We start from the raw sequence: 19,705 nt of genomic DNA, 5'->3' as shown, positions 1-19,705 counted from the left end.
CTGGCAAGTCCAATTCAGAAAAGAGAAAACAAAAGTGCCATTATTGGGAATGGAATAGATATAATAACCACAAAAATGGATAAGATTGAAAAAAATTAGAGATGATATGCAAGTTCATGGCATCAAAATTGAAAATCTGAAGGAAATGAATGACTTCCTAGTAAATTTTGGACTTCCACCAAACCCTATCATAAGTCATAAATAGGGTCCAAACGGTTCAATCCCATAAAGTGCAAGGTTGCATTACTGCAAAATTAATGAAAACCAGTTTTTTAAAAAAAAATCTTCCAGGGACTCAGATCAAACCCGTGCATCCAGGACCCAAAGGTGGCACTGCCCCAACAGGGTTCCTAGGCAGGAAGCTGTTCAGCTTTCTTGGCCGAGTCTAGGAGGGAGGGAGAGAAACTTGTGCAGCAAGATGCTCAGGACCAACTGCAAGGCAGGAGTGGGCATAGAGCTAGGTAGGAGTGGGAGGAAAGGGAGATGAGCCAGGTTCTGTATAGGGGATGGACCCAGGACAGACTGATGCTGACATAGTGGCTCTTTCCTTCCACTGGAAAGCTTCACACTGCTCCTTTTTTTTGAGTCCTTGCAAAATAAAAAATGCTGTCATTAAGCTGAGCAAGTCCTAACTAGGTGGTCACTTCCAAATCCCCTTCCACTCCCATACCCCACATTTGATAATAGGGACTAGGCAGGGAACTGGCGTCGAGCAACAACTGGATTATATCCAATGACAGGCACCTCATAACAAAAATAAATAAACGCTAGACTATAAATAGTGGTTATCTTTGGGTGGGAGGATGTACAGAAGCTTTCAAATACTGTGTAAAATCTGATTTTTACATTGTTTCACTATTGTAATTAGGAAAAACAATCCAGCTGTGATGTTGCCCTTCTAGGCAGACATCTGTAAACCATACCCCCTCTCCAAATTAAAAGAAAAATTTAGTGGTTAGATTTTAAATGTCTGAAAACATAGTGCAGGAATGATAATGTGCTAAGTACTGGTTTGTTGCCATGATACTAAATGGTCTGTCACTTTCAAATGAAGTGGCAGAGGAACAAGACCATATTTGGCTAGCTTTGCCAATGTAAGATACTGATGGTGATGTTGCCACCAAATTATTATGCTCTATTCCTTTAATAGTAAATGGCTACAGTAAAGACTTATCTTCTTTTTAACTCCTAGTCATGATGATTGGCTGATGGTGATGGTGCTAATGCATTAAAGCAATCCCACAAATGGAAATGTTGTACACTACTCAAAGAAGCTTTCTAAATACTTTCAGAAGCAAAGATATAATTGAAGTCTCCGCTATATTGTTTATTTCTAATATTTTTCATGCATTTGCTAGTTGAAACAATAATTTGAAGAAAAAATTTCTAAACCTTAAATCTGGAATGGGGCAAATAATTGACTTTGGAGCTATGTAACTTTCAAGATAGAATCTTCCCTGAATTTTCATGTGCATTTCAGCTTTCATTGCCTGGATACCACTCCCAGGATCTTGACTAGAGAGGAATGATAGAAGTGTCTTTTCATCAGCTGTCATATAAGAGACACTTTCATTCTCAAAGGCACAGTGTTGTTTCTTCAACAGGTTTCAGTAACAATGACTTTGCCCACAGGCAACCATCAGTTGTCAAGTATTGCTCTATTATTATTATTTACAGAGTAAGGTATTAAGGCTTTCTTATATTCTAGCTGCCTTTTTAGACATGTAATAGTGGTCCTTCCATCATGTTTGGACATCTTGTAAAACATGTGACACGGCAAATCCAAAATAGCTTGCATCTCTATATAACATACCATCGCAAAATCTTATGACTAGAAATCTTTCCCTTGCTTAAGAATGATGAGAAGATGGCGGAAGAGTAAGACGCGGAGATCACCTTCCTCCCCACAGATACATGAGAAATACATCTACACGTGGAACTGCTCCTACAGAACACCCACTGAACGCTGGCAGAAGACGTCAGACCTCCCAAAAGGCAAGAAAATCCCCACGTACTTGGGTAGGGCAAAAGAAAAAAGAAATAACAGAGACAAAAGAATAGGGACGGGACCTGCACCAGTGGGAGGGAGCTGTGAAGGAGGAAAGGTTTCCACACACTAGGAAGCCCCTTCGTGGGCAGAGACTGCGGGTAGCAGAGGGGGGAAGCTTCGGAGCCACGGAGGAGAGCGCAGCCACAGTGGTGCGGAGGGCAAAGCGGAGATTCCCGTACAGAGGAGCGGTGCCGACTAGCACTCACCAGCCCGAGAGGCTTGTCTGCTCAGCCGCCGGGGCGGCCGGGGCCTGGGAGCTGGGGCTCGGGCTTCGGTGCTAGCCGGGAGGGAGTCCGGGAAAAAGACTGCAGCTGCCAAAGAGGCAAGAGAATTTTTCTTGCCTCTTTGTTTCGCGGCGCGCAAGGAGAGGGGATTCAGAGCGCCGCCTAAACGAGCTCCAGAGACGGGCGCGAGCCGCGGCTATCAGCGCGGATCCCACAGCAACAGGGACGCAGAGGGAAAAACGGAGAGATTCCCGCACAGAGGCTCGGCGCCGAGCAGCACTCACCAGCCCGAGAGGCTTGTCTGCTCAGCCGCCGGGGCGGCCGGGGCCTGGGAGCTGGGGCTCGGGCTTCGGTGCTAGCCGGGAGGGAGTCCGGGAAAAAGACTGCAGCTGCCAAAGAGGCAAGAGAATTTTTCTTGCCTCTTTGTTTCGCGGCGCGCAAGGAGAGGGGATTCAGAGCGCCGCCTAAACGAGCTCCAGAGACGGGCGCGAGCCGCGGCTATCAGCGCGGATCCCACAGCAACAGGGACGCAGAGGGAAAAACGGAGAGATTCCCGCACAGAGGCTCGGCGCCGAGCAGCACTCACCAGCCCGAGAGGCTTGTCTGCTCACCCGCCGGGGCGGGCGGGGGCTGGGAGCTGAGGCGCGGGCTTCGGTCGGATCCCAGGGAGAGGACTGGGGTTGGCTGCGAGAACACAGCCTCAAGGGTCTAGCGTACCCCAACTAGCCGGGAGGGTGCACGAGAAAAAGTCTGCAGCTGCCGAAGAGGCAGGAGACTTTTTCTTGCCTCTTTGTTTCGCGGCGTGCAAGGAGAGGGGATTCAGAGCGCCACTTAAACGAACTCCAGAGACGGGCGCGAGCCGCGGCTATCAGCGCGGACCCCAGAGACGGGCATGAGACGCTAAGGCTGCTTCTGCCGCCACCAAACAGCCTGTGGGCGAGCACAGGTCATTCTCCACACCGCCCCTCCCGGGAGCCTGTGCAGCCCGCCACGGCCAGGCTCCCGTAATCCGGGGACAACTTCCCCGGGAGAGCGCACGGCGCGCCTCAGGCTGCTGCAACGTTACGCCGGCTTCTGCCGCCGCAGGCTCACCCCGCCTCCTCCGTACCGCTCCCTCCCCCCGGCCTGACTGAGCCAGAGCACCCGAATCAGCTGCTCCTTTAACCCCGTTCTGTCTGGGCGGGGAACAGACGCCCTCAGGCAACCTACATGCAGAGGCGGGTCCAAATCCAAAGCTGAACCCCGGGAGCTGTACGAACAAAGAAGAGAAAGGGAAATCTCTCCCAGCAGCCTCAGAAGCAGCGGATTAAAGCTCCACAAACAACTTGATGTGCCTGCATCTGTTGAATACCTGAATAGACAACGAATCATCCCAAATTTAGGAGATGGACTTTGGGAGCAGGATATATTAACTTTTCCCCTTTTCCTTTTTTTTGTGAGTGTAGATGTGTATGCTTCTGGGTGAGATTTTGTCTGTATAGCTTTGCTCTCACCGTTAGTCCTAGGGTTAGGTCCGTCCATTTTTTTTTTTTTTTTTTTTTTTTTTTGGCTTAAAAAATTTTTTTTCCCTAATAAATGTTTTCTTAATAATTTTTTCCTTATTTTCTATTTTTAAAAAAATTTTTAATAAGTTTTTTCATATTTTTTATTTTAAAAAATTAAAAAATTTTTTCTTAATAAATTTTTTCTAAATAATTTTTTTCTTATTTTTAGTATAAAAAATTAATAAATCTATTTTTAAAAATTAAAAAAAATTTTTTTTCTTAATAAATTTACTCTTAATAATTTTTTTTCTTATTTTTTATTATAATTGCTTTATTTTATTTTATTTTATCCTCTTTTTTTCTTTCTTTCCATTTTTTCTCCCTTTTATTCTGAGCCGTGTGGATGAAAGGCTCTTGGTGCTCCAGCCAGGCATCAGGGCTGTGCCTCTGAGGTGGGAGAGCCAACTTCAGGACACTGGTCCACAAGAGACCTCCCAGCTCCACGTAATACCAAACGGCGAAAATCTCTCACAGATCTCCATCTCAACATCAAGACCCAGCTTCACTCAACGACCAGCAAGCTACAGTGCTGGACATCCTATGCCAAACAACTAGCAAGAGAGGAACACAGCCCCATCCATTAACAGAGAGGCTGCCTAAAATCATAATAAGGCCACAGACACCCCAAAACACACCACCAGACGTGGACGAACCCACCAGAAAGACAACATCCAGCCTCATCCACCAGAACACAGGCACTAGTTCCCTCCACCAGGAAACCTACACAACCCACTGAACCAACCTTAGCCACTGGGGACAGATACCAAAAACAACGGGAACTACGAACCTGCAGCCTGTGAAAAGGAGACCCCAAACACAGTAAGATAAGCAAAATGAGAAGACAGAAAAACACACAGCAGATGAAGGAGCAGGGTCAAAACACACCAGACCTAACAAATGAAGAGGAAATAGGTAGTCTACCTGAAAAAGAATTCAGAATAATGATAGTAAGGATGATCCAAAGTCTTGGAAATAGAATAGACAAAATGCAAGAAACATTTAACAAGGACGTAGAAGAACTAAAGAGGAACCAAGAAACGATGACAAGCACAATAAATGAAATTAAAAATACTCTAGATGGGATCAATAGCAGAATAACTGAGGCAGAAGAACGGATAAGTGACCTGGAAGATAAAATGGTGGAAATAACTACTGCAGACCAGAATAAAGAAAAAAGAATGAAAAGAACTGAGGACAGTCTCAGAGACCTCTGGGACAACATTAAACGCACCAACATTCGAATTATAGGGGTCCCAGAAGAAGAAGAGAAAAAGAAAGGGACTGAGAAAATATGTGAAGAGATTATAGTTGAAAACTTCCCTAATATGGGAAAGGAAATAGTTAATCAAGTCCTGGAAGCACAGAGAGTCCCATACAGGATAAATCCAAGGAGAAACACACCAAGACACATATTAATCAAACTATCAAAAATTAAATATAAAGAAAACATATTAAAAGCAGCAAGGGAAAAACAACAGATAACACACAAGGGCATCCCCATAAGGTTAACAGCTGATCTTTCAGCAGAAACGCTGCAAGCCAGAAGGGAGTGGCAGGATATACTTAAAGTGATGAAGGAGAAAAACCTACAACCAAGATTACTCTACCCAGCAAGGATCTCATTCAGATTTGATGGAGAAATTAAAACCTCTACAGACAAGCAAAAGCTGAGAGAGTTCAGCACCACCAAACCAGCTTTACAACAAATGCTAAAGGAACTTCTCTAGGCAAGAAACACAAGAGAAGGAAAACACCTACAATAACAAACCCAAAACATTTAAGAAAATGGGAATAGGAACATACATATCGATAATTACCTTAAATGTAAATGGATTAAATGCTCCCACCAAAAGACACAGACTGGCTGAATGGATACAAAAACAAGACCCATATATATGCTGTCTACAAGAGACCCACTTCAGACCTAGAGACACATACAGACTGAAAGTGAGGGGATGGAAAAAGATATTCCATGCAAATGGAAATCAAAAGAAAGCTGGAGTAGCAATTCTCATATCAGACAAAATAGACTTTAAAATAAAGACAATTACAAGAGACAAAGACGGACACTATATAATGATCAAGGGATCGATCCAAGAGGAAGGTATAACAATTGTAAATATTTATGCACCCAACATAGGAGCACCTCAATACATAAGGCAAATACTAACAGCCATAAAAGGGGAAATCGACAGTAACACAATCATAGTAGGGGACTTTAACACCCCACTTTCACCAATGGACAGATCATCCAAAATGAAAATAAATAAGGAAACACAAGCTTTAAATGATACATTAAACAAGATGGACTTAATTGATATTTATAGGACATTCCACCCAAAAACAACAGAATACACATTTTTCTCAAGTGCTCATGGAACATTCTCCAGGATAGATCATATCTTGGGTCACAAATCAAGCCTTGGTAAATTTAAAAAAATTGAAATCGTATCAAGTATCTTTTCCGACCACAACGCTATGAGACTAGATATCAATTACAGGAAAAGATCTGTAAAAAATACAAACACATGGAGGCTACACAATACACTACTTAATAACGAAGTGATCACTGAAGAAATCAAAGGGGAAATCAAAAAATACCTAGAAACAAATGACAATGGAGACACGACGATCCAAAACCTATGGGATGCAGCAAAAGCAGTTCTAAGAGGGAAGTTTATAGCAATACAAGCCTACATCAAGAAACAGGAAACATCTCGAATAAACAACCTAACCTTGCACCTAAAGCAATTAGAGAAAGAAGAACAAAAAAACCCCAAAGCTAGCAGAAGGAAAGAAATCATAAAGATCAGATCAGAAATAAATGAAAAAGAAATGAAGGAAACAATAGCAAAAATCAATGAAACTAAAAGCTGGTTCTTTGAGAAGATAAACAAAATTGATAAACCATTAGCCAGACTCATCAAGAGAAAAAAGGAGAAGACTCAAATTAATAGAATTAGAAATGAAAAAGGAGAAGTAACCACTGACACTGCAGAAATACAAACGATCATAAGAGATTACTACAAGCAACTCTATGCTAATAAAATGGACAACCTGGAAGAAATGGACAGATTCTTAGAAATGCACAACCTGCCGAGACTGAACCAGGAAGAAATAGAAAATATGAACAGACCAATCACAAGCACTGAAATTGAAACTGTGATTAAAAATCTTCCAACACACAAAAGCCCAGGACCAGATGGCTTCACAGGCGAATTCTATCAAACATTTAGAGAAGAGCTAACACCTATCCTTCTCAAACTCTTCCAAAATATTGCAGAGGGAGGAACACTCCCCAACTCATTCTACGAGGCCACCATCACCCTGATACCAAAACCAGGCAAAGATGTCACAAAGAAAGAAAACTACAGGCCAATATCACTGATGAACATAGATGCAAAAATCCTCAACAAAATACTAGCAAACAGAATCCAACAGCACATTAAAAGGATCATACACCATGATCAAGTGGGGTTTATTCCAGGAATGCAAGGATTCTTCAATATACGCAAATCAATCAACGTGATACATCATATTAACAAATTGAAGGAGAAAAACCATATGATCATCTCAATAGATGCAGAGAAAGCTTTCGACAAAATTCAACACCCATTTATGATAAAAGTCCTGCAGAAAGTAGGCATAGAGGGAACTTTCCTCAACATAATAAAGGCCGTATATGACAAACCCACAGCCAACATCGTCCTCAATGGTGAAAAACTGAAACCATTTCCACTAAGATCAGGAACAAGACAAGGTTGCCCACTCTCACCACTATTATTCAACATAGTTTTGGAAGTGTTAGCCACAGCAATCAGAGACGAAAAAGAAATAAAAGGAATCCAAATCGGAAAAGAAGAAGTAAAGCTGTCACTGTTTGCAGATGACATGATACTATACATAGAGAATCCTAACGATGCTACCAGAAAACTACTAGAGCTAATCAATGGATTTGGTAAAGTAGCAGGATACAAAATTAATGCACAGAAATCTCTTGCATTCCTGTATACTAATGATGAAAAATCTGAAAGTGAAATTAAGAAAACACTCCCGTTTACCATTGCAACAAAAAGAATAAAATACCTAGGAATAAACCTACCTAAGGAGACAAAAGACCTGTATGCAGAAAATTATAGGACACTGATGAAAGAAATTAAAGATGATACAAATAGATGGAGAGATATACCATGTTCTTGGATTGGAAGAATCAACATTGTGAAAATGACTCTGCTACCCAAAGCAATCTACAGATTCAATGCAATCCCTATCAAACTACCACTGGCATTTTTCACAGAACTAGAACAAAAAATTTCACAATTTGTATGGAAACACAAAAGACCCCGAATAGCCAAAGCAATCTTGAGAACGAAAAATGGAGCTGGAGGAATCAGGCTCCCTGACTTCAGACTATATTACAAAGCTACAGTAATCAAGACAGTTTGGTACTGGCACAAAAACAGAAATATAGATCAATGGAACAGGATAGAAAGCCCAGAGATAAGCCCACGCACATATGGTCACCTTATCTTTGATAAAGGAGGCAAGCATATACAGTGGAGAAAAGACAGCCTCTTCAATAAGTGGTGCTGGGAAAATTGGACAGGTACATGTAAAAGTATGAAATTAGAACACTCCCTAACACCATACACAAAAATAAACTCAAAATGGATTAAAGACCTAAATGTAAGGCCAGACACTATCAAACTCTTAGAGGAAAACATAGGCAGAACACTGTATGACATAAGTCACAGCAAGATCCTTTTTGACCCAGGTCCTAGAGAAATGGAAATAAAAACACAAATAAACAAATGGGACCTAATGAAACTTAAAAGCTTTTGCACAGCAAAGGAAACCATAAACAAGACCAAAAGACAACCCTCAGAATGGGAGAAAATATTTGCAAATGAAGCAACGGACAAAGGATTAATCTCCAAGATTTACAAGCAGCTCATGCAGCTCAATAACAAAAAAACAAACAACCCAATCCAAAAATGGGCAGAAGACCTAAATAGACATTTCTCCAAAGAAGAGATACAGATTGCCAACAGACACATGAAAGAATGCTCAACATCATTAATCATTAGAGAAATGCAAATCAAAACTACAATGAGGTATCATCTCACACCGGTCAGAATGGCCATCATCAAAAAATCTAGAAACAATAAATGCTGGAGAGGGTGTGGAGAAAAGGGAACACTCTTGCACTGTTGGTGGGAATGTAAATTGATACAGCCACTATGGAGAACAGTATGGAGGTTCCTTAAAAAACTAAAAATAGAACTACCATACGACCCAGCAATCCCACTACTGGGCATATACCCTGAGAAAACCATAATTCAGAAAGAGTCATGTACCAAAATATTCATTGCAGCTCTGTTTACAATAGCCAGGACATGGAAGCAACCTAGGTGTCCATCATCGGATGAATGGATAAAGAAGATGTGGCACATATATACAATGGAATATTACTCAGCCATAAAAAGAAATGAAATGGAGGTGTTTGTAATGAGGTGGATGGAGTTAGAGTCTGTCATACAGAGTGAAGTAAGTCAGAAAGAGAAAAACAAATACAGTATGCTAACACATATATATGGAATCTAAGGGAAAAAAAAAAAAAAAAAAAAAGAGGTCATGAAGAACCTAGTGGCAAGATGGGAATAAAGACACAGACCTACTAGAGAATGGACTTGAGGATATGGGGAGGGGGAGGGGTGAGATGTGACAGGGTGAGAGAGTGTCATGGACATATATACACTACCAAATGTAAAATAGATAACTAGTGGGAAGCAGCCGCATAGCACAGGGAGATCAGCTCGGTGCTTTGTGACCACCTAGAGGGGTGGGATAGGGAGGGTGGGAGGGAGGGAGATGCAAGAGGGAAGAGATATGGCAACATATGTATATGTGTAACTGATTCACTTTGTTGTAAAGCAGAAGCTAGCACACCATTGTAAAGCAATTATACTTCAATAAAGATGTTTAAAAAAAAAAAAAAAAGAATGATGAAAATGTTTCACTATTTTTCTGATGTCCCATAATTCCTTTTTGAACACACAACTAAACCAAGTGGACAAAACATTGTATGATTGTGGATCCTAAATTATGTATAACTCTCTTTATATTTGTTGAATTCTCAAAGACAACTACATGATAATTCCATTCACCGATTTTCTATCCTATAAATAGTTTTTTAATCAAATGGGCTATGTTTGTGGTGTAAAACCTTGAAATCCCTTGGAAAGCAATAAAGCAGAAGCACAGTTTAAATCATCATTGATTCACCCAGTTATTAAACTTAAAAGAGGCTTCTGCTGATTTCTGAATTACCAGTTGTCTGATGTACAAGATACAGAGATTGCATATTCAATAATACCATGAAACTTGTTGATAGCAGAATATAATTCAGGAAATTTTTCTCTCAGTAATATGTTTTCTAGATGAAACTTTGTACCTGGGATTTTTTAAATCTCCGAATTCAAAGAACTCAAAAATCCTGTCTCTTCAACTCATAAAAATGATTGGCACTCTATAGAGATAATTTAAGTATTCTTTTTGTTTAAAATTTTTAGGTGCTGAACACTTAAAACTATATGGGATTGTCTTCTTAAGCATATTCTTTTAAAGTCTGTTATTTTAAAGTTTGATGGTGAGAACAAAATAGGTTTGGGCTACCTCATTTTTCTCTAACATTTTCTTTTTCTGTATTCTTTATATTCTTTATTTTATCAGAATCAAAAGTTATTTATTAAGTTGACTTTTAGTTTATTTTTTAGTTTTTTCCACTTGTGATAATTTGGGGTGGCAAAATTGACATTCAGGTATTAAATCGTCCTCGTAAGGTGTGATGAATTCTCAATAGGACTTTTTTTTTCTTGAAATACTCTACTTAAATGGAAGTAAATAACTACATTTTAAATAAAGTTCTTAAAAGGTTATTATATTTGATGTTATAATTGTTCATACATGAAACAATTCTACAGAAATTAGAATTAATATGTAATCTAATCACTATTATCCAGTCATTTATTATTATTCAAATTGTATAAATAATTATTGGAAAAAATTGTTCTTTCTAAAGTTATTTTCCTCATGCACTTTCATAATATTTACAATAACTGTCAGTCTTTTCTGTTATTAATTTAACTCTTTGAAAGTTTTTAATAACTGTTTTGTACATAAAAATTAATGGCTTACACAATCATCATTAATTATTACAGCATTTTACTTCTGCAATAATAAGTACACATTAATACTACAATTGACTGTTAGAATTTCAACAAATAAAACACTCAAGGAAATTTTAACTCTATGTTATACCTAGAATGCGTATCTATATTTGAAAGTGAATATCAAGAAGTTAACAATAAATTCTGAGGATCTAGCTTACTGTCATGACACTATTATTATTTATATGACTGCTGTTATTACACTAAATATGTATAATGGCAACCAATAGTCTTTCAAATAATGTTAAAGTAGGCAAGAGGCTATTTAGCTTCCCAAAGGCCACAGCCAAAAGCCAAGTTGAAAACAAGACATTGGCTGAATTCCAAGGTCAAAGTCAAACTTTCATGCCTCCCTACTTTGTGTATTTAAAACCTCCATCTCAAAGAATAATTTCAGACATATTATAAGATTTCCATAAAGGCATTTATGTACATGTAATGAATCCCTTTCTATCTGGAAGCAATATGTTGGTTTTGGAAGGTTGAACTTGAAAGCTGAAAATCCCACGTTCTTCCTTGTTGGCTACATGCTAAGGAATGTGTTTAGATAGCCTCCAAATATGGTTGCCAGCAAGGTCTCCCCAACTTATACAAACATGCTGCCCCCATTCCTCCCATGAAGAGATAGAGTCTATTTTCCCTTCCCTTGAATGTAGGCTGACTGCTGACTTTGCTACTTCCAGGCCTAGCCCTTCAGAGGTTTGCTTTCTTGGAACCTAGCTGTTGTGTTATAAGGAAGTCTGGGCTATTCTGTTGGAGAGAGAGGACATGTGGAGAGGCTCCAGAGGATGAGGAGGATGGGCTTCCATACAGAAAGAGGTCACATTGGGCAGACCAGAATTGCTATGGGCCAGTGACTGTATTATACCTTTCATCCCCTCTTTTTGGATGGAGGAGTCAATCGTGATTTTCTTATTCTTGTCTCACTTTTGTATGATGAGTATATGGGGGACAGATAACTTGTATTTTTAATTCACAGTTTTCTTGTTTGAGGGGAAATAATACTTAAGCAGCCTCACCAAAAAAAACAAAAACAAAAAACCCACAAACAAACAAACAAAAAAAACCTCAAAACAAACTCCAAAATTGCACCTGAGGATCCACATCTGAACTTGTTTAAGATGACAAGATCCTGGACTTTGCGCTAATGCTACAGTGGTATGACATTGTTGAGGATGATGCTGAGTGTATTTTGCATATGTAAGGGATATGAATTGTTGTGGTTGAAGAGTGAATTATGGTAGATGGTCTCTAAAGATGTCCATGAAAATATATGCTCTCCCTGTGCTTGCATGCTATTTGTCTCATAAAGAGGAAGGGTCTAGCTTCCCTTCTCTTGAATCTGGGCTGATCTGTGACTTTCTTTAACCGATGGAATATAGCAGAAGTGCCATTGTGTCAGGGGGCAGCTTGTACTTTTGTTTCATTGGAACCCGTTTGCCATGGTGGAGACAGAAGACATGTGGCAAGGTCCTAGAAGATGAGTTGCCATGTGGAGAGAGAGTCCACATGGAGTAAAACTGAAGTACCCCAGGTGACAATAAGCATCAAGGCCCAGATATGAGAGAGAAGCCTTCATGGGCCTTGTAGGTCAAACAGGCACCAGCTGAATGCAGTCAGATGGCTGAGCCCAACTAACACTGCATAGAGCAAAATACTGCCCAATCAACACAGAGTCATCATAAATAATAGATTGTTGTTGTTTTATGCCACTAGGTTTTGGGGTGGTTTGTTACATAGCCAAAGATAAGTGAGGAGAATGGAAATGCAGATCTTTTTATGTGGTAGAAAAAAATATTATCTATAAAAAGAAGCATTATAAATTTCCCTGCTATTTATGGAACTAATTTGTTAAAATGCGCTCCTTTAAGAAGAGATATATATATTCCTTTTGGCGAAATGAATTTGTGCCACTTAAAAAACCTTTGGAGGATGTGAAACAATTGTTGAGAAAATCTGAGTCAAGAATGTAATGTATTCTTAATTTTTAAAAAACCTAAATTCTAGCAGAAACTCTTTGTAGTATGTAAAATATCATTGCTCATTATCTCCAGCACAATTTTAAAGATCTGTATCTATTATACTCGTTGGAGAAGTAATCATCTGATATTTTATCAAAGTATCACAATGACCTAACACATCAAGAAAATCTTACTTTGCAAGGCTAACTATATTAATTGGTCGGAATGTTTAATGTACTCTTAATGTTAGTTTTGTCTGCCTATCCATAGTATACGTTCCTTAAGATCAGGGGGCTATTTATTCAGTTTATTTTCTTCTTTTCTTCTTAATATTATTCTAGAAGCATGGGTAATTGATAAAATTACTCATCACTCAATAGTCACTAATTGAGAACCTATTGTGTGTCATGCAATGTGATATGCAAAGACCAGTCACAGTCTCCGCCCTCAAAGGCTTATAACTTGGGGAAAATATGAAAGCAAAAATCTGCTGCCCCTGGGGTAAGGGGAGAAAACTATCTTGGGCTCAAGATCCTATAGCAACCAGAGGTTGGCTACTACTGAGGAAGGACCAGGAAACTCTCATCTAAGATCAACCAACATCAGTAAAGAATTCCTTCAATGGACTGGACATTATTTGAGGGCAGGCTCTGTGAACTTGAAGATAGGTTAATATAAATGTCATTTACTAGGGAAGTTCGTTAGAGACTCAGTACCCAGGGTTTTTATTGGAGGCTGGTCACATAGGCACCCTTTGCCTAGTGCATATTAAAATTCCAGACTCCCAGAAGGAAAGCATGTGTTCTACACAAGCCATGTGGTTTGTACAAACGGTTTAGGTGCAGTGACGCACTCTTATCAGTTAGGGTGGTAGGAACACTCCCAAAATCCAAGTTCCCTAATGCTAGCTGAGGGCCAACCTTGAGAGCAGGCCATTTAAAGTATAGCAGTCACATCCTGGAAGTTGTGCTGACATAGTCTCGCTGCCACCAGAAGTTTGTCAACATTAAACCTCTCTTGTATGGGGTGCATTCACCTTCTACAAGTATTTAATCGAGCCAAGAAGCAAACAAACCAACCCAAAGAAACCTGCCTGTGATTTTATTTAAATAAATAAAATAAAATTTTATTTTATTTTAGAGCAGTCACAGGCCTGCCATGTTAATTCTTTTCTGCAAAGTAATTAATTGAAATTTAATTGGCTCCAACTTCTTCAAGGTCTAGGGGAGAGGAGAAACTGTTTCCATGGGAGAAACTATTGTTTGATGCTTCTGAATAGTTTTTTTATTACAAATTACATTTGTGGTTGATATTGCAAGGGTGAATCTCAGCCACAGTGGACTTCAACATAAAGAAACAGACATGGGGACTTCCCTGGTGGTCCAATGCTTAAGACTATGCTCCCAATGCAGGGAGCGTGGGTTCAATCCCTGGTCAGGGAACTAGGATCCCACATGCCGTTTGGCACAGCCAAAAAAAAAAAAAAAGAAGAGAGACAGACATATGGATTATGTTGGGAGTAGGATCACTGTGAGGCATTTCTGGTAGTGGGAAATTAAACATGTTAGCAAGAAATTAAAGATTTATTTTTGACTGTACCTTAGCAGTATTTTCAGTCATAGTGTTAATAAGCATTAGATAAAAATGAGATATCAAACACCTAACAAATAAAGTGAGTGGTATTCAGAGCCTTTTAAACTGAAAAAAAAAAGTAGCAAGCTAAGGTGAAATCATTGAATACAGGAGCTCCTCATGGCATGCTGCAAAATGTCAACCTAGGATCGGAATTGACCCCCTCCTTCAGACAGAGGCATTCAAACAAGGAAGTGGCTATTTTTGAATGATGAAGTTGTGGAACCCCAAAGGAGCATCATCTGCCTCTAGAGATAATCTGTGCTTAAGGGAAGGTTTGCTGTTGAAAGCACCATTATTTTCAGCATTACCTACTGACGTCATGGTATTTTCTCAATGGCTTATTTCCACATATCCTCAAATGGAGAAGGAAAGGCCTTCCAACATTAGTGGACAACTGAAAAGTGCATAGGTCTTAGCAGGAGACCAACCTAGATTCAAATATTTATGGCACCAAATAACCACTGTGTGATTCTGGCCAACTTTCTTGATTTCTCTGAGTTTCAGTTTCCTCCTCTATAAAATGCTCTAACAACAAATTTGGAGGGTTCTTACAAAAATTACTCTAGATGTAAAGTTCCTAGTGAAGTGCATATTACAGTAGGAGTGCAATGAAAGATGGATAGCTTTACCTTTTACAGCTTTATGGTTAAGATGTTGTGTGATAGTTCATCATGTTAGACTCTGCCTGAGCCATTCTTTCGAGGTGAGTAAAGTAGAAAGAAGCTGCTGCGATATAACTAGAAAGAAAACCTCTGCTGATTTGTTATCCTGGGCATCTGCACTCATAAAACTACTTGAGGAGTGGAAAGGGATTATTTTAAGAAAGAGACTTAGTGCAGTACAAATTTTTCTTAAATATAAAATCCAGGAAACCTCAGATTCTGTTTTTTTCTTATTTAATATGAAACTGTGAAGTAAGAGATCTTTCAAGAAAATTCTAATAAACAGGTAAAAGTAGAGAACACCAATCCCACTGCTCATTTACATTCCCCAATTTCTGATTGAATCCCTTGCCAGGAGTCCCATAAATCTCCTGCAATGGGAGCTTCCTGTAGAGCGCACTGTATGACAAAATTAGAGGGGATGATTGCACAGCGACATTAAAACAACATGAAGTATAGATCTTCAACTCAACCAGGAAAGGGGGATATTTGAGAAGATGATATATTTTTTTGAGGCACTGAGCCTGTTTGTGGATATTAAAATGATTTCACAGCAGCTGTTAAAAATCTAGTTCCGATTTGGTGGGATTGTGAATTACAAAATTAAAGGGATTCGAAAATAAATAAGCATATTCTTTATTGCCCCCAGCCCCATCGCCCAGGATGAGGAGAAGGAGAGTAACATCATCACGTGAATCATTTCTGTACCTAATATAAATAACAATAATGAGAATGAGATGATGTAAAAATGGGATGGAATCCATATCAAACACAGCAAAAGGACAAGTACTCACATCTCTCACTGCACATCCATTTGATATAGTTCTGTTTTTGCATGGTACTAAAAGACCCTTAGTGGCACAGGATGCTCCTTGGTTTTTCTGTGTGCCCTACACCTGTGAGACACAGGGAAAGAGACAAAAGGTGCAGTGAAGGCTGTTACAATTTCAGTTTACTCACCTGACAGTCATTTCACCGAGCAAGACTTAGATAAAAGAAGCCATTTTTCTTGTATGTGGAAAAGTCATAGCATAAATATGCTCTCATGCAACCATCACATAGGTGGTTTATCCAAGGGTAATGGATGGAAGTCTCACTGTTATTCTCTGGGCCAACAATAACATTCTTTCATCCCTCCAATAAGTAAGATGATAACCTTCCTATGCCCCATGAGGGGCTTCTCTAATTTTCTACTGTTGTTTTCAGAAAGAAAGTCTTTATGCCTGCTTTTTAAAAAAATTTATTTATTTTTATTTATTTATTTATTTGGTTGTGCTGGGTCTTAGTTGTGGCAGGCGGGCTCCTTAGTTGAGGCTTGAGGGCTCCTTAGTTGTGGCATGTGAACTCTTAGTTGCAGCATGCATGTGGGATCTAGTTCCCTGACCAGGGATCGAACCCAGGCCCCCTGCATTGGGAGCATGGAGCCTTAACCACTGCACCACCAGGGAAGTCCCCTCTTTATGCCTGCTTTTGACATTTGTATATATAAATATTCTTGTTTTGATTTAGGCCTTTAAATTGATCTTGGCTGAGTTGTAACAACAACCTCGATTAGCAGTGTGTTGTTAATATGAAGGTGAGTAAATCCCCTTAAAATGAAGAATACAATGAAAGGCTCAAGGTCTATTGATTTCTGTTTACAATATTTATAGAAATGTTCTCTGTGGTGACCAATATTGTTTAGTGTAAGAATGATGGAGAAAATTGAAAACTGTTCACCAAACCTCTTTCCTCTTCTTTCTGAGCACATAACTAGAACTAACTTTTCCCAGCCTCCCATGAGACTATGTGACTGCATTTTTTTTTTGAAGCTTTTTCCTTACTTATTTTGTAATTTTGGATTGTGAGTTCATCATTGTTGTCATTCTATCTGTGGTAATTCTTTTTTTTTTTTTAACATCTTTATTGGAGTATAATTACTTTACAATGGTGTGTTAGTTTCTGCTTTATAACAAAGTGAATCAGCTATACATATACATATATCCCCAGATCTCTTCCCTCTTGCGTCTCCCCCCCCCACCCTCCCTATGTGACTGCATTTTAGTCAATGGAATGTGAGCAGAATTGATATACGCAACTTTTTGCATTACCCATAAATAAAACCCAAAGTGCTATCCTCCGCATTCTTTCCTCATTTGCTGGTTTGACGCAAATAAACGTGGGAAACTTGGAAGCCATGTAGACTGTTGGTCAGGAACTCCATACTGGACTGTTCTGCAAACAAGAAATAATTTCCATGATATTAAAGTTTGAGGGTCTATTTGTTACAGTGGCTAGATTTATCCCAACCAATGCAGATGGTGAACGCAAACCTTTATTCCTTCAGCTCTTGCCCATCATATTACTTGTTCACTCTATGTAATGGGTTCTCAGCCAGGGGCAATTTTTCCCACCAGGAACATTTGGCAGTGTCTACAGGTATTTTTGGTTGTCACAACTGGGAGGTGCTACTGGCATCTAGTGAGTAGAAGCCAGGGACGTTACTAAATATCTAATAATGCACAGGACAGAACTCTCTACCTAGTAAAGAATTTTGCAGTCTGAAGTATCAATAGCCTCAGCTGAGAAACGCTGTTCTAAGATTAGATGAGGCCACAATATCCTTCTCAGCAAGCCATCTATGGTTCAGCAAATGATTTATTCTTACTTTTTCTTCTCTAAGACATCCTGCTTTTACAAATATTGAAGAAATTGGAGGGAGATAAAGATGGTGGAATAGAACGACATGGAACTCACCTCCCTCCATGAACACATAAAAAATACGTCTATATATTGAACAGTTCTCACTGAAAACTAACTGGAGACTGGCAAAAAGACTCCTGTACAACCAAGGCTATAAGAAAGATCCACATGGAATCTGGTAGGAAGGGAAGAGAAGCAATCAGGTCAGGACCTGTGTCCCTGGGAGGGGACTAGGAGGAAAAGGGAGATTACACTGATGGAGACCCTCCCTGAGGAGTGAGTGATTCAAGCAACAGACTGGGTGTCCCCAGCCCTCGGGTCTGACTCAGGGAAGACGAACCCCTCCTTGGCTGATTGGAGGGTCAGTGGGACTAACAGGAGGGCTGTGGGAAGTCTGAACTCTGCTTATGAGCAGCTCATGCATACTTGCTTGCTCCCAAAGCAGGGAGGAGAGGGTGGCTTGAAAACTGGGTGACTGGTTTCCTGTGCCTGCCCTGGTGTGCCCCCAGCCTGAACTGAGTGAACGCTACAGCCCTGCTTGGGAGCTAGGCTCTGAGACACAGAGCTGGCTCAGACCTGAAGCAGTGTCTGAACAGGGCAGGGGCAGCCATTACTGACACTTACACAAGCAGCACATCAGAAGCAGTCTGAATCTCTGACCCAGCTGGAGCACTAAAGCCCATGCCCCAACACGTGTTGAGTGCCCACACAGCCCCTCTTGCTCTAGCACTGCTCCCCTCAGAGGCGAGGGTACAGGTGCTGGGAGGGAGAAGAGCCCACAATTAAAGGGAATAGAGCCAGCTCAGACCCAACCCTCAGGGCTTCTGCTCCAGCAACTTGAGACTTACCCCCACTCCCAATAGAGTGGTGATGGCCACTGAACAGAGGAGAAGCCCCTGCTCACACTTGGCTCTAGCCCTAGACCTTTCACCTCCAGCCCCAACTCCTACCAAGGTGATAGCTGCCAGCACACCTTGTGTTCATGTCAAATCCAGCTCTCCCACCAAAGCCATTGGGCACACACAGATTGCATAGGAATGCTCCCACATAAGGACACCCCTTCAAGACTGCAGTGGGTAGCTGTTTCACCTAATTTCACAGAGGCAGAGAAAGTTAAGCAAAATGAGAAGACAGAGGAATTGGTCTCAATTGAAAGAGCAAGAGCAAACCCCTGGAAGAACAAAAAAAAGTTTAAAAGTTCAAAGCATTAGTAATAAGAATGCTAACTGAATTAGGGAAAAGAATAGGTGAACACAGTGAGAATTTTAACAAGGAACTATAAAATATAAAAAAAAAAGTCAGAACTGAAGGATACAATAACTGAAATGAAAAACACACTAGAAGGAATTAATAGCAGACTAGATGATACAGAAAAACTTGAATGATCTGGAAGCTAGAATAATGGAAATCACATAATCAGAATAACAAAAAGAAAAACAAATTAAAAAAAATGAAAACAGTTTAAGGGATCTTTAGGATAACATCAAGTATGCCAACATTCACATTATAGGGGTCTGAAAAAGAGAAGAGAGAGAAAAAGGGGTAAAAAATGTATTTGATAAAATGATGTCTGAAAAATTTCCAAACCTAAAGAAGGAAACAGATATCCAGGTACAGGAAGTACAAAGAGTCCCAAACAAGATGAACCCAAACAGACCACACCAAGACATATCATAATTAAAATGTCAAAAGTCAAAGAGAGAATTATAAAGGCAGCA

This window comes from Eubalaena glacialis, chromosome X, assembly GCF_028564815.1.
Source record: "Eubalaena glacialis isolate mEubGla1 chromosome X, mEubGla1.1.hap2.+ XY, whole genome shotgun sequence".
NCBI classification, from domain to species: Eukaryota; Metazoa; Chordata; class Mammalia; order Artiodactyla; family Balaenidae; genus Eubalaena; species Eubalaena glacialis.
This window is presented reverse-complemented; position numbering follows the sequence as displayed.